This window comes from Bactrocera neohumeralis, chromosome 6 (assembly GCF_024586455.1).
Source record: "Bactrocera neohumeralis isolate Rockhampton chromosome 6, APGP_CSIRO_Bneo_wtdbg2-racon-allhic-juicebox.fasta_v2, whole genome shotgun sequence".
NCBI classification, from domain to species: domain Eukaryota; kingdom Metazoa; phylum Arthropoda; class Insecta; order Diptera; family Tephritidae; genus Bactrocera; species Bactrocera neohumeralis.
The window spans coordinates 54,671,445-54,688,948 of NC_065923.1; the positions used below are offsets into that span (position 1 = coordinate 54,671,445).

Here is a 17,504-nt window from a genome sequence, read left to right on the forward strand (position 1 = left end):
ATTTAAAATATGATAATGCACACGTGCTGTTTGCACAGTCAACGAAAATTTTACAATTTTTCCTTTCCTTTAAATTCATTTATTGAATTTCTCAATTTGATTCGGGTTTTATGTTTTCTCTTTGCCTGCGCCACAAACGTCGATTACACTTTTGGTCTGCGGACTTCTGTGCGAGTTTCGCTCCCCGATGATTGTATCCCTCATTGCAGTAGGCCGTTTCATCTAACTTCAACCTTTACTTCTATTCAAGCTCCAACCATGGCTTTTCCATCCTCCTGGGCGAGCTTGCCAACATGTTCACACCTTGACATGGCAGTTTATTTGCTTGTTCACATTCTCAATCGTCTCAAATGCAGTGGTATTCAGGTACATAGAGATGTACATGTGTATGAATTAAATAGCATAGATATTCGTATGAATGGTTGCATATTTTTTCTAATCTCTCCTTCAGTTTGATTTGTTGACGTGCGCGTCTGGACGCGAATTCACTTTTAGTCGTTCGAATTAAGTAAATATTTACTTAAACTCTCGAAAATTTTCCCAATTCAAAACCGAAGTTGATTGATTTTGAGTAAATAATTACAAAAGTTTTACAAACGCTTATATAGTACCAGTATCCACAGTGTTGATTTAGATGCAAAATTAAGATAAATTCAAGTAAAATCTTAAACTTTAATAAACTAAATCATGATATAATTTAACATCGAAATTTTTTAGTAATAAGCGGCTTTATTAAAGCTAAATTTTAAGACACTCTGCTCCAAGTTAAACTTCAAACTTGTCTTTAATGTTCAGTTGTATTGAAATACATCTATTTAAAAACTAAAAAGAACGATTAAAGAGTAAATGTGTAATATTCGGAAAAGAGGAATTACACACATAATTAAATAATTGCCTAAGTTTCCCCATTCCAACCTTTGTTTATAATATCTGTATGTTATATGAGTGTATAAGGAAGTTTCCGTGTTTCCTAGTGAATCAAAACAAAAATAATGTGTTTACTAAAACTAATTATTTCATATTTAAGAAAACTTGATTTCAATGTGTAAATGTGAACACAAAGAACGTTAAATATTGAAATTCGAGATAACATTTCTCGTGCCCTTAGAATCTACCTCACGCTTTTAATGCTATTTAAATTGCATGCCAATATAAAAATTGCTAGGAAGACAGAATTTATGAACAGAAAACAGATAACAATCAATCCACAGCGTTTTCGAATAAACTGTTTTTTCATTTGGATACCTTTTCAATGTCCAAAAAACTGATGGAAGTAATTTTGGCGGATATAAGCCTCATTTTATTCCTCATTCTCCTGCACTGTGCTTAAGATTTGAAAGTCACTTAGTCGTTTGTCATCAGTATGTGTCAGCAGCTTAATTTAAATTTATTCGTTAATAAAATCGGTTTGTGGTTGGCTATTTGCTCCAAAATACAAGTCAATTTATTTTGAAACAAAATTAAATGTTTGTTTTTGGTTTTTAGAAAACTAAACAACTTTCGTATAAATTAAAACTAAAAAAGAAGTAAAAGTAAACCAAATATTTAGATATACACATGTACATATGTGCCCATAGTAATGTTGCCATTTAAAAAAAAACTCAATACATAATAATTTCAGTAATTGATTTTAATATTTCTAAAATAATCAAATAATTTGACAGGCTTTGAATCTTATGTTAAATACCATGTTTCCATAGCGCGTGGCCTATAATTATACCTTTGTAAACTTATTTCCTATGTTTTTTATGTACGTCTTAGTAAATATATTATGTTCAATTGACCTTTAAAACTCCTTTGTCAATCATTTGCAAAAAAATGTTTCTCCTATTGAAAGAAAGAAAGATATAAAGAAAAGTTGAAAACTAAAGCGAGAAAATACTTAGGATATTATCATTCCGAAATTTTATAAATATATTAATTACACAAATTTTACTACATTCCTATGTGCACCAGCTGTCGAACTTTGTTTAAATTTGAACTCTCAAATTTATCTAAAATACAAAACAAAGATATGTTTTAAAAATTAGACACCAACAAGTATCCTGCGATAGTTTCTTTAATTTTTTCAAGATTTTAATTCAACAACTTCCGCATTACTAAAAGTATTCTCTCAGTTGCTATAGTTTTGAGTTTTGTTTAACTATATAACTAAATGAAAAAAATTAGAATTTAAAGCTATGTATATAAAAGAGCAAAAACTTAATACTGCAATACCAGTTTCGGTGTCAATTTGTTGTTTTCTTGGGAAAATCGATAATAAATGTGGTAAAACCAAAATCTCGGACTATTTTCAAACTCTTCGCATGTGGTTATATACATACGTATGTACCTATGTATGTGTCTGCACATATGTATGTATGTATGAATATTCTGCATGTATGGAAATTTAACAGAAAACTTTATCTTAAACTTCGTACTTCACTTTTGATATCAGCAAATATTTCTATAATATGAAAGAAAAGAGCAAAATTTTCAACAGTTGTATCGGCTGTATCTGCATGTTATAAGTATATGTCTGTGTGATCGTTGTGTATTTAACTGGATTTTTGGGGCGGCATTTCGATGCCCCAAGGTCTTGTGGCAGCACTGTAACCAACAATATGGCTAACAACGTCCAGTGTACATACCTTTGCAACAATAACAAAACACCACCAATGTCAGTAGGGGAGAAACTCTTACCACCTCTTTCTGTGAACAGTTCTGTATTTACACACAGCTAGTGTTCTATGTTATTGTTGTTGTCTGAACTTAGCTCTCCACTTTAATACTTATACGTATGGAACTCTGTAGACAGTTTTACAACAGTAAATGGACATTGACTATGATATGAGAGCCAGTGCTTGTGCAGCCATGGTGAGTAGCAAAGTGGTCATTATTATATGAATGAGGTGAGGTTTGGTGTATATGAATATAAAAATAATTAATTATTACATTTTATCACTGTCGAAAAATGTTAAATTAAACACATATTTTCTTAGTAGGTCGGATATATGTATAATACATGGGCGTATGTAAATAAGTGGGAAGTTAATATACGAATTAAAACGTTTTAACCGGAGTATGCCATATTCCATACGTATGTATGTACATATGTACATACATGAATTTGTATATACTTGCACTGCATATGAATATACAAATATATAAGTATGTAGATAGATATGTAGATATATATGAAGTATTTACCTACTGTGGGGATGAGGTTTACATTCGCATTTGCTATTCGCAAATCCAAATTCGCCTCTTCGTATTCACATATTCGTCATCGCCGTTGCCAGCGATGTAGTCGTCGTGGTCGTCGTTGCTTGCTCAATACCATCCCCACTGCCGTCAGACGCAACAAACTGCTCATAACTCCAGCGCCATTTACATATCCCCAAACATTGCCGTATTCGTTGTGCCTGTGTGCTTTTTCTTCTACTGTGTATTATTGTTGGCGTTGTGGCATTCTACTAACTCGCACTCGTATTGGAGTGTTGAACTGGATTGGATTGGATTCGGATTTTTTTGCGTATCTGTGAAATTGTTTTGGCCCGTGTCGTTGGTCGTTTGTCGTTTGTTCTCTTTCGATTTTTTCTTCGATTTTATTCAGCGTGTTTATTGTTGCTATTGTTGCTGCTGTTTTTGTATGTCTCATTTGGTTCTTTGGCGCTCTTCTCGCTTTAGCCAAATTTCCACAAAAGTTCAACTCAGTTGTGTGACTTTTTCAATTGGCTCCAGTTTCACGCGGCGGTTTTGAAAACGTGGCCGACGCGAATTTCAAATGTGAGCGCGTTCCGTTGTGCGTTTCTAGTGTGCTGTGTGTACTTTATTTCTAAGTTTAATAAATCGAATAGAACGATGTACGATATACATATGTATGTACATATGTACATATAAACTGCATTACGACGGATAAAATAAGATATTAATTTCAAAATACTATTTTAAGTGATTTTTTGTGTTTAAGCACTAATATCTATATACATATGTACATATTAATGTATCCTCATGTAAACGTGAGCTTGTATAACACATACATATCCTTAAGCGAAAACGCTTTAAGAATGTTATTTAAATACAGCGATGAGAAAAAAATCAAAAGCCATCCACAAATAACCTAATAATAATATCCCCATTGAAGTAAATTGAAAATCAAAGTTCTTTCTACTTATTAGATAGACAGATAAATGAGGATTGCACCGCGACCGAAGGTCTATTGTGCCCACCCCTAAATCACAACGACAAGGCTATGTGATTCGCAGCACATTAGCGAATTCCAATATACTACATATTAGGAGCTATTGAGGCGATGTGATCCCCATTAAGAAATATGAACTTTAGAACTTACTTATTAGAAAACGCATCAATTGTCCAATAAGAAATTAGATTTTTTCAAATATCCGCGCTGTACAATACCGCAAATATCTCATCAGACGTATAACAGCGATGTTGTAACAGTTTTAATCGAAATCAGTTTTGCCGTCGGTGACTTCTGATTCCATTTTAAGGGGGCATTTAGTGGAAAGGCTAGAAAAATATGAAGTATTGTTATAAAATACCACAATGGAAATTTCGATAAATATTTTAACCTTAGAGATAAATTTTTGAATTTCGAAAAACGCCAAAACTTATCATACATTCAAAGCTGCGACCAATGGAATAGTAGTGGATATTAGTTAAATAAATTTTGCTCTATATTTATATATGTATTTGGCACTTCAAAAGATAATGGTGCCGATTACTTTTAAAATACTTCCCTCCACCAGAAGTTTTCAGTGTTTCGTGAGGGTATTCAAGTACTTTTAGTTACCCGTTGAAAACTGACTTTTTGGATAGAAAATACCGACATTCAAAGCATAATACATCAACACTCATACTTATTTCGAGGTATTGAAAAAAACTTAGATTTGCTTTTAGTTCAAAATTACCAAGTTTAAAGTTTTTCCTGCTTTATTTGAATAGTGGTGGATAATAAACTCATTTGTATTGGATCCCTTATTAGACTTATTTTAAATGTTTTACATTTCTCAACATGAAAAACTATTTAAAGCTGACGAGACAGCAGAGGCATACTCTTGATGAGCAGAGTATATATGTATGTATGTACATAAGTATATGTACATTTTTTTATTATAACCCCGATGCTTGATAGTAGCCTAATAAAATCGTTGAAACCGAGTATGTGGATAAAATGGATCTAACGGAGCGATATTCAAACGCAGAACTAAAATAAGCAATTAAATAAAAATATGAATACATTATTTTCAGAAACAATGCATGCTATTAGAGGAACACACAAGAACAGTAAAACATACAATTAAAGTGATAAAATAAAACAATGGAGCAAGTTTCTCGAAATGTCAGGGAAGCGAGCCAAAGTCAATAAAATGTACATACATACATATATATCTATGCACCCATGTATGTATATGAATAGTCCGACTTGTGTCGAAGAAACATTATAAATAGTAATAAAAAAATTAATCATAAAAAGTTATTCCGTAAAAAGGCTAAAGCCAACCGCAATAATAAATCGTGAACGCGCGGTCACAACCATAAAAGTCCATCTACAACCGTCAAAATTAAATATTATTCACAACAATAACACCGGTCAAAACCGTTTATTGATTGTAAAAGTTTTTAATTTGTTACTTGTATCGTCTTTGTGCTTGTGTATGTGATGCTAGTGAAAGAATATCCGTTCAAATATAAAGCCCAATATCTAATCAAAGTAACCGCATCTTAGTTATATTTGCGCATGTGTGTGTGACCTTCGCTTGGGCTGGGATGAGTGTTTCAAATTGGGCCATCAAGTGCAACAACAACAATGACGAGCAAAACACTGATTTTGTAGCTTGAAAGCTGCTGTAGAAATGACAAACCTCCGATACACAATTTACGTCGAAGCCGATACGAAATCACATAAAAATTCTCAACAAGTTTATTACTTTTAAATCGTGCAGTGGTCAAACCCACAGCTTACAAATTCATATTCATAACATACAGACGTATGTATGAAAAAAAAAAACAAACAATTTCGAATACCTCGCCAAAGTGACACGTATTGCGCTTGTAAAACACTCCGTGCCTGAACTAAGTATCTATAAATATTCATCGGCACCAGAGTCACAACAAAAGGCGTTCTCTATAAACATACCGAAACAGCATTTAGCTGCAACATAAACTGATTTGCGTTTCACTACGGAGATATCAAAAGATTAACTGGAAATGACTAAAATATTAAGGTGAGTACTTATTTGAAATTAAACTAATTTTTCAAGAGTTTTTTCTTTCTCTTTTTCTTTTACTGTTCGAAAGTGTTTGGCAATTGAACCTAAAAATGAAACTGCAATCTTATGAACTGAAATTCCGCTTTTTCAATATTCTGAAGTTTTAAAAAATTATCTTTCTTTTTTCTGTAATAAGTGCAAGTCGTTAAAAAAAATCTCGAATCGATTTATTGAACGGTCTAACCTGATCTCCCCTGAACCCCTTACAGACACATTGAAGCATTTAATTTACTTGTAGATATGCATAAAACTAATATGAGGTTTAATAAGCAGACCGGCAGCAGAGTGATATTTTTTAAGGAGTAAGGAAGGGCTAAATTTGGGTAAAACCGAAGTTTTCATACTTTTGCAACTTGCAAAGATTGAAGCCGAGGTAATACCTTCAGATACATAAGGCTTGTTAGTCATATACGGTCTAGGAAAAGTTTTTAACCGACTTTATTTATGCAAAGATGCACCGTTATTGGAAAAATATGCTCTTTAAATTTTATTAATACGTGAGTTACATTGGTCGATATATGTGGTACAAAGTCCCCCGGAAATTCGAAAATCTTTATATTTGGTACTATACATATATGGGGGCTAAGGCAAGTATTGACCCGATTCAATCCATTTTTATCAGGAAACTATTTTCTCCAAATCCCACACATTCCCCGAAAATTTTCGGTAAAAAGTAAATTATAGGTACTGGGGTTCACATAATTGGTATCTAATGGCTTGAACAGTTTTGGCGCAATTTGACCAATTCTTGGTCTAAAACTATGATACTTCAAAGGCACAATTCGGGCAAATCTTAATTTGTATACTGAAAAGTGAAAGAATCAAATTCAATTTAAAGTTGTGTTAAATGAGAAGTAGGCGTGGTTCATCCATTTCGTACTGTGACATGTGAATTTAAAAAATATATATATTCTTAATTTGGTTGACATTGGTTGATCGGGTAACGAGACATATGATATTACATATACATAAGTGAGCGATGACACATCCTTTGTCCAACTTTGACTGCATCTCCTATAAAAGTGTCTCAAACCTCAACGAACCTAAACTTAATGTGTCTAGTGTATTTAGTTATTGATTAATTGGTCTTTTAGAAGTTAGTTAACTTGAAGAAATTTGACAAATTTTCACTTGAATGTTTTGGAAGATAGGAACTTTAAACCTCTCAGGGGACGGGGCCACACCACTTGTGGCAAATTACAGTTGTATATCTTAATTTAGCGCTTAGTTAACCCATTTTATAAGTTTTCATTTTATGAAGTTCTGTGGGCGTGGCAGTGGTCTAATTACGCCCATGTACGAACTCTCTTTTTGCCACGGAACATAATACCGAAGTTCCGATAACTCAATCTTACGCAAGGTATAGCTTCCACAAACAGGCAGACGGGCGGACAGGCAGTCACTCGGATTTCAACCGGCTCATCATCCTTATATATACATATTTTAATATCTAACTGAACTTGGTGAAACAAACAACCGTGAACAAAAGTATTATACTCTGCTGCAACATGTTGGAGGAATATAAGCACATGAAAATAGTAAAGGAAATGGTTGAATTTTGTTATTTAACATATTTTTCACAATAATATCTAACTTAGATTCCTACCATTACTACTTTTAGCTGTATGCACCTTACGAAAAGCTCAGATTGCATATGTTTTTGAATATTTTTCCCAAAACATTGAATGAATCCATTGTGTCCAGTGGCATAGCTATGGGGGGAGGGGCGAAGGGGGCCGTCGCTCCGGGCGCAACGTTTTGGAGGCGGCAAAACGATATGCTGTGTTTTAATATTCAGAAAAATACTTCAACAAAATTTTTTACAAAATTTATTTTAAAAGATAAAGAGTTGTACACTCACAATGTAATAATCTGAATAACAATGAAAAATATTAATTTTTATCGAATACTCTTCAGTCTTTGAATTTGTCTTATATCTTTTGGTTTATATCTTTCTTAAAAATAGTGATAAAACTTAAAAATGCACTTTTCTAGCTTTGTCTAGCGACGTGCCACTCCACAGTTACCGTATGCTTTGAATGTAACAAATACTTTTATTTCTCCAAATTTTCAAAAATGGTATTTAAAAACTCCAATTCCTTCAAATTGTACAAGATATTGGACGAAAATGGGTTTTTCCTATGGCTTTTAATAAGATGTCTTGTAAATTTACTATCAATTTCCTCAAAAACCGTATTGTGAGAATTTTGTAACTTCAGAATTTGTGTGGCTTCTAGTTCCTAAATTTTGTATACTTAATATCGAAGATATTTTGTAAGAATTCACTTTTGTTCGAACCACCTCATGAAACTTGTAGGTAGGGGCCCCGGACGCCCGAAGTTGTAGCTACGCCACTGATTGCGCCACAACAAAGGACTTAAATGCATACATAGGTTGAGAGATTTTGCTAAACCAACACGAAATTCAATGGTAATTAGAATATTGCAAACGACTTTTAAACTAATTTAATCGATTCAGTATTGCCCATTTTATGGTGATATGGAGTAAAGAATATAGATATTCATCCACAAGCCCACTCGTTAGACGCGTCTGATGCCGACAGCGTGTGGTCTATACATATTTAAATGTTGTCAAATAGGCTGTGGATCACAGGGAAAAAGCCTTTATTTAACTTTTCGGTGCCATTTTGTCTGCAATTAAATATTGCTAAAGTACATTGTATACCAAACATTTTTTTCACTGTACTATATGTGCAAAGAATATGCTGAAAAGTTAAATAAAAGTTCGAAAAAAAATATGAAAATGTTTTGGAAGAGATACGGTTTCTGAACAAATGTTAGAAAAAATATTCGTACTTACATTTATCACTATTGTTAAGTCAACAAACGTCTGAAGGCCTTTTTAACAAATCCGAACTCTTGATTACCACTCATTTATATTATCATTATTACCCATTTTTTCAAATAATTTCCAATTTTATTACAAAAAAAGAGTTTGTGATATTGTATTTCTAACAATGACACTTCACCGCTACTCAATCAGTTAAGTTTAAAGATGGTAGAATACATAATAATAAAAAGTATTATAAATGCATTACAAAAAACTGATTAACACTGACAATGGATAGTCAATCGGTTACACTGACAACTTCCGTTTTTGAACACTTCGCTCTCATTCGGTCACACGCGTTCTCCACAAAACACTATGCATGCAATCAATTTAGGCAGTCAGTATGAAATGCTATCTAACAGACTTGAGTTCAAAATCCGACACTGTAAGCGGAAAATGTTACTTTATTAACAAATTGCCTAACAAACAGAAATCTTATTCCACTTAAGCAAACAATGCCACCGCACAAAGCACTCTCGAATTCATTCATACTCTATTTCATAACATTAAAGCAGAATTAAAAAGTTGGAAAAGAAATCGATTCATCTAATCGGAAAGATAGCGGGCTGGTTCCAAGACGTCTAGGCGCAATATCCATTCAAATACGCCTTGACGGCTTTCTCCACTCACGCAGAGCGCTCGCGCGTTCAGTCGCGTCTGCGCCCCATTGCGCATCTACAAGTATGTATGTAAGACTCTATTTTGCGGCCATGGTTTTATTAATCCGGTAACACCAGTTGAACAGTAATAGATATCAGTGTTTGAAATTTATAGCTCACAGCTAAATTATATTAACATGTAAATATGACGCGCAAATGCAGCAGCCGCTTATGAAAACGTGAACAAGAGACGGATAGGCAGCGAACAGTCAGCAGGTTTTGACCGCCGGCAACTACTATGCTGCTCGTGCGACTAACTAACTTATAGGAACACAGTGGGAACAAATTGCCCGCTGCCACTTGACACATGAGCAAATATTTTCTACAAAACAAACTCAACAATAAGAATAACAATAGTCGTGTATTGGACCCTCACAGAAAGGGCAGTAAAGGAGGACAGAAAAATGGTCAGAATCGAATGGAGCCCACCAAAAAAGGGCGACAAAACAATAAGGTTCCACATAAATGCAACAGAAGAGGAGTAAAACGTAAGCAACGATTTCGAATATGCTTTGAAAGTGGCTTTAGGAACGTTGCTCCACTATCTGTCTGTTTGTCTGTCTGGCAAACAAGAATTATGATCGGCTTAGCCACATGCTGAGCCACTGCTTAACTCGCCCATTCAGCCACCAGACTCGCGCAGGCTTCTTGGCTTCCGAGTCAACGCCGCACCGAAGCGATTTTTGACACTTCAGAGTGGATAGCTGCAACTACTTCAATAGGGAAAATAACGTACTTTTTTATATCTTTTGTTGATATTTTTTTTATTACTTTTACTGTCCTTTTCCGCGCCATTGCGGCTGGCAGCTGGTCGCTTGTTTTACATGTTGCTTTTGTTGTTTCCTTCTCTGTTCTTGGCGAAACAGTAGTACCCCAAATGTCGTTTCGGTCTAGTCTTCGTTTGTCAAAAGCACCGAGTGTTCTTGTGTGTGTGCATTCTTTTCCGTTTGTGCACCTTTTTAGGTGCGCTTTGTTCCTTGGCAGCCCCCTAATGTTTATAATTAACTACTTTCACACTCGAATACAATCACGCACGCATGCGGGCCACATTTGCCGCGCACTGCCCGCCTCTTTATCCCCCTCGCTCACATGATCCAAGCCAACGCTGCAAATTGAAGCAATAAACCTGTAGGTGGATGCTATGAAAGAGCCACAGGCAACAAACCCCTGTTGCTCTGGTTTTTCAGTTTGGCATGTGTTTATTGTTTTAATTAAAATTTCAATGGAATGGAACAGATTTTGGAAATTCGTCCAGTAGTTTGTCCAAAAATCTGAAAAAAATTTATTTTTTTGCATATTTTAAATGAATGCAAAATTAGACACCTCCTGTGTACTTTATAAGTATTAGAAAGGTTTTGATCCATTTTTTTGTGAGCTTAGGCTTGCTGTTGAACGTAATCGGTCCATTTCCTCGCTCACAAAATGCCATTAAACGAAAACTTCTATGCAGATGATCGCAGTTGTGAGAGTCACTTGTGAGCTGAAAATGCTTAAAAAAACAACCTAAATGGTTTCTGGGACATCTTCCGCCAATGTGAAAATTTGGTGAATGGTATGATAGCGCCGCACACTCTCCATATAATCGTCATGTTGGAAAACCATAACATGTGAACCTCAGTGTAACCAGCTGATTTTTGGCACACGATATCGGCACATCTCTGAAACATATCATTGAAATTCAGAGATCTTTTCCCGATAATAGTGTGCGCTTGTAAAAAAAATTGGCATTCATATATCTAATATATAGGTTGAACTACCGATCAATAATGAAATCTTAATCTAATCACACTAAGTTCTTATGCATAAAATGGATAAAATTTATATACGTATTAGCCCAACTTATTCCCTTATTCTTAGAAACTTAGACTTAATGTCCAATGTGTCAGTTCAGCATGTGAACTATCTTCACAAAAGTGTATGTATGAAACTATATTCTCGAGTAAAATTTGAGTAATGTCAAACCTTAATTCAATGAGTCCAGACCCCTTATAGTGATTTCACACTTTCCACCTGACTTTAAACCATTTATATTGATCGAAATTTGTGATACCTTAAAATTGGTTATTTGTCGGCTTTTATGTTATTCCATAAATTCAATAAAAAATGACATTCGAAAGACTTAAAACTTTATTTTCTATTTGGTTTCAATCTTGCGTTAATTTTATGAGATCCTGTAAAGTCTCAAAACAAAATCCTCTGCTTACTATGGTACGTACAATTCATAATAAGTGAGCCACTTATACTCATGGCTAATTCATTTTGTGTGAAAATTAATAATACAAAAATGCAATTTAAAATATTCTGCAATCTGAATGAGAGCTTTAGAACTAGCGTTTTGTAATGTCACTAAATTTCACCTAAAGATAAACCCCGAGTTTGAACCGCTATAGTGCTTCGAAGAGAGAATTTTGATGCTCATTCTAATATGTCCTTATGTCCGATTATATATATTTTAAATTTATAAAATATATTTTAATATCTTTACCTTATTTAACATCACTTCATACGAGTTAAACGATTTATAATATCTCTTAGTCTCGTATAGCGCTATAATGCTGTTTAAATCATCATCATTTCGTTGTCATTTAATATAAAAATTGATCTTAATAAATTTACGTTTTAATAGTAACATAATTATTAAATAGCTTAGATATTATTCCATCAGTTGTCAGGAAGTTCAATTTAAACCTTATAATAATTCAATAGCTCGGTTATGTCGACAGAATCTTACCGAACTTGGTGTTGTATTTTGCCATAAAATTTTTTTGATTTGCTATTTAACGGAGATAACCAATCTCACTGGTAGGAGTGATCTCGAAAAAATATTGACGACACTATTACCAGTTTTAAAAATTTTCGAGAAATACTTAAAATTGTTTGGTTACACTGAAACAAAAACAAGTAAAGATTCGAGACAGTTTCCGAGTGAGATATACTATAACATTTGGCGTTCTTTAATTTTTGACCTATGACTAGATTTTTCAGGCAGTGATTGGAAGTCTGTTAATGACTTCTATGAAAACAGTCATTCCATTAGATCAATAATATATAATTTCAATTTTGACAAGTATTTGTTTGTTTGTTTTCTTTTAATGTATAAATCTCGCTGTTGGAATACCTCTGTATCAAAATAGGTTTGAATAATAATAGTTGGCGTAGGATGTACAATCGAATTTGATCTTCTATAGATGGTCACCACAGTATATGTCAAATACCATTTTACAGATCAACTGCATGATGGTCACAACCAACGCTTTCTCAAAATATACAAACAGAAGAGCAGAGGACGGTTAACTCGGCAAGAAAATACGTGCAGTTTGATTTTTGTGAGTACTTGTAGAAATGCTTGCATTGGGAACACGGAAAACTGAGTAAACGTTATGACCCATGTACATATGTGCTTGTTCGACTGAAACTTTCAGTGAAATATCTAACAAATTATGTCCAAGAAGCAGAAATATACTTATACGTATATGTATGGTGGAAGTCGATGTAGACTTCACATCACATTTATGTACTTCAATTAAGGAAGTTTTCTATCGAAACTTAAAATCAGTTTTGCTATTTGACATATGAAATCATCTCTATATGAGAACCAGTACTTACAGTTCGAAAGAATGTGGTCCGTATACCTTCGACATAAATGTTTAACTTCTGACAGTATTTCGGGCTTATAAAATATTCTCATCAAATCCATCGCCTTGTCACGCATCTAACAAAAACGTAACCAAGTTCTACAGAGCGAACTTATGTAAGGTCAAAATAGATTCCGATAAGTTAGCCTCCCTAATTATCTATTAGTATTAGCAAATCCTAAGAAAATACGTAATTTTAAAAGAATACTTATAAGTGTTTCACAAAAGTAATAGGCACTAATTTGTTTAAATATTTGATCAGCAAATGCAACTTTAACGAAGAGCTGTTTGTTTGTTTTACAAACTTAATTTCATTAAAGATTGTTTGCCAATTATTGACTCAACTGCGCTAATTTACATGCAAATGATGAAATTCACTCAACACTAAGAGAGTTTAAAAGCCAAATCTATATGTATTGTTCGGTTTTGTAATTGCAAAAATCTATTTTAATGGATTGTTGAAAGAAATTAGTCAGGAATAAAACTTAATTAAATGTTGATATGATCTTTCCTCCCTAGAAAAGCAATCAATGGAACACATTATTGAATAATCGAAGAACAAAGCGCTTGGAAACTTAAGTAGGTATTTTTTAGTGTTGCGCTGTTTGGTCTAATAGACCGAAACCTCTCGCTATAAATTTTAAAAACTGAACAAGGTTCGACCTGGTTAATTGTACAAAAATGCTATTTAATTGGAGTTATAGCATGTTGAGTACATACACACATATAGCATACTAATTCTTCTTCTTCTTAATTGGCGTAGACTCCGCTTACGGGATTATAGCCGAGTTAACAACAGCGCGCCAGTCGTTTCTTTTTTTCGCTACGTGGCGCCAATTGGATATTCCAAGCGAAGCCAGGGCCTTCTCCACTTGGTCCTTCCAACGGAGTGGAAGTCTTCCTCTTCCTCTGCTTCCCATCGTTCCTACGAATGCGATATTCGCCGTGGCCAATACGCAAAGGACCATAAATCTTTCGCAGAATTTTTCTCTCGAAAACTCGTAACGTCGACTCATCGGTTGTTGTCATCGCCCAAGCCTCTGCACCATATAGCAGGACGGGAATTATGAGCGACTTATAGAGTTTGGTTTTTGTTCGTCGAGAGAGGACTTTGCTTCTCAATTGCCTACTCAGTCCGAAGTAGCACCTGTTGGCAAGAGTTATCCTGCGTTGGATTTCTAGGCTGACATTGTTGGTGGTGTTTACGCTGGTTCCAAGATAGACGAAATTATCTACGACTTCAAAGTTATGACTGTCAACAGTGACGTGAAAGCCTAGTTGCGAGTGCGACGGCTGTTTGTTTGATGACGGAGATATTTCGTTTTGCCCTCGTTCACTGCCAGACCCATTTTCTGTGCTTCCTTGTCCAGCCTGGAGAAAGCACATATAGTGTATAGGGCGATTTTTTCAATGAGTGAAATTATTCAACAAAGAAGTTTCATTAAATTTTGTATGCGTAATCAAATTGTTGATGCAAAAACAATCAGAATGTTGAAAAAGCCTTCGGTGATAAAGGGTTTTTGATTGGTTCAAATTATTCAAGGAGGGTCGAGAACGCGTTGACGACGAACTATGTACGTCCAGGACGGCCATCAACTGATAATCAACACGTTAATAAAATAAAGGAATTAGTGTTTGAGGTTCAACGATTAAGAGTCAGAGATATTACTGACATCTTTGGAGTATCGAAAGGATCAGTGAAACTATTTTGAAAGATCATTTGGGTCTAAGAAATGTGAAAGCATGATGGTTTTTTTTCGAAAAGCAGCATCGCATTAACGTCTGTAAAACAATGATTTGCGACTATGAGGATGTCATGAAATATATTATTAGTAGCGATGAGTCTTGCTTCCATGCTAATGACCCCGAAACAGATTATCGATCGGCCGAGTATCGTGGCAAAGGTGAGCCGTAGCTAAACCACCTCAAAGCAGGTTAAAAATCAAGGTTATGTTGACAGTTTTCTTTGATTATCGAGGTGTGGTACACTCCGAATTCCTTCCGAAAGTCACCGCTCAGTGACTTTATTAGCCAGAGACTGTGACTTTTTTCAGACAATTTTGAAAGCGATAATAAAGTTTTGTACTAAAATTCGTAAAATATTGCTTTTTATTGCCGGGTCCAACTTGATCAGGCAGTATGCAGTATATGCTTTTAGAGGCTTGTGAAATACGTATATTAAACCTTTTAGAAGGTGGGAATGCTGGAGACGAGAGGACAGATAGACATCGGAACACAATGCGTCTCATCTCATATTTGGATATACACGTCTACACCTATCTTTATTATTAGTTTTAAGTGTTATAGAAAACTTTTAGGTGAATACAATTATTATCCGTGCAACATTTTGTGAGAGCAAAAAATAAAAATAAAAGACATAGGGATAAACTTATAAGTAATAATGAGACGGCCGTAAGCGGAGTACAAAATAATACTCGAAATTCGGCGCAGCAGGATTGCTGATTCTAACTACTGTGGAGAGATAGCCGGCTGTAATACATGTGGCAAAGTCCGAAACTTGCCGAAGTTATTGACTCGCATGCGTGTATATATACTCAAGTATATACACGTAAAGTTAACCAAACATAAAAATCTCACAGTCACTTTGGTACAATTCGAATGTGGTCTGGCATGTCACTTCTGTCCAACAAGCTGTTTGACACTTCTGTACCATGGAAATAAAAGTACCACAACAAAAACACAAGTGAAACCAAAAAGGCATGTACCAGCTATACTGTTAAGAAACTATCATCTTCCAACAATAACTCTGTTTGCTTTCATTGGGGATTAGACAGAGTCATGCAGGCTATTTGCATCCACTTACTCAGAATGGGCTCCAACTTTAACGGCTCATTGCGGACGCTGGATATGTGTGCAACGCCGACTCCGACCTCCAGCTGTTACCATAAATTTGCAGCTTAATCCGTCGAACAATTTCGCAGCTAGGCAGCCGGTCAAATTTTGATGGTAACTTTAGCGAAATCGAAGATTAACACGCGAACATTTGCCGCCAACACCATTACTACCATAACACTTTCATTTTATATTCTGAAAGGGTATACATTGTGACGAAAAAGTACTCGGAAATTGTAAAAATAATACTTATTCATCAATATTTATTTCGTCGCCTTCAAAGTAATGCGGACGAGATGTAATACACTTATGCCAACGATTTTTCCAGTCCTCGAAACCCTTTTCATAAGCACTTTTTGGGATGGCCTTCAGTTCCTCTGCGAATTTTGTGTTATCTCTTCGATCGACTGAAAACGGGTTCCAAGAAGCGGAAATTTTAGTTTGGAAAATCACACGAAGCCAAATCTGGTGAATACGGTGGTTGATCGATGGTATTAAATGCGTTTTTGGCTTCAAATTCGGTCACAATCATGGCTCGATGCGATGGTGCATTACATCGTGTAAAGTCCATGAAGTGTTCTTCCACAATTGCGATCCAATACGGCAAAATAGAACTCCTTACTGACCGTCGGGAACAAATTCATAATGCACCAAACTACGAATAACGATTTTTCTTGGTTTCAGTTCAGATTGTTGACTTGTTTGCGTATCAAACTCATGCCGATGGAACAAGGGCAGTTATAATGCTCTCCATAAATATGGTATGGGAATTGGCATGATCAAGCTTGTCCAAAGAGAACTGTTTACGGTACTCTTTCTCAAAAAATAAATCAGTTTTATCGGGACGAGTCAAGCAAGAACGCCTTTCATACCCAAAATATCCTGAATTATTCGAACAGACCCGCGAGAGATGACAAGCTGTCATGTCATCTCTCTAACTCTTGCCTGACGATTTTCAAGCATCATATCCTTCACTTTTTGAATATTTTCATCAGTTAAAGAGGTCGCAGGTCCTCCAGAACAAGGCATGTCTTCAACGATCTCTCTGAGGGGTACCGACTTAAGCAGTTGCTGTAAACAAACTGATTGACAGATCGCGTTCATATTTGACATAGTAATTAAAGACAGTCCTGGCAACTTAGCAAAATACCTGTTTTTCAATATTATTTACTCGGGCAATTTAATTACAATTTCCGTGTGCTTTTTTGCCACAATGTATTAAGTTTTACACT

The 17,504-nt window shown here is 34.9% G+C and overlaps 1 protein-coding gene across 2 annotated transcripts in view; it reads left to right on the top strand.

Annotated features, from left to right (window-relative positions):
* The first annotated feature begins 472 nt into the window (after positions 1 to 472).
* LOC126762296 (SOX domain-containing protein dichaete) overlaps positions 473 to 17,504 on the top strand; it is a 74,095-nt gene continuing 57,063 nt past the window's right edge. Inside the window, exons 1-2 of one of the 2 annotated variants that reach the window (XM_050478969.1) lie at positions 473 to 571; positions 5,254 to 6,230. The gene's annotated coding sequence lies outside the window, so the exon portion shown is untranslated. Of the gene's footprint in view, positions 572 to 5,199; positions 6,231 to 17,504 lie in introns of those variants that run through there. The other variant, XM_050478971.1, reaches the window with a different exon arrangement.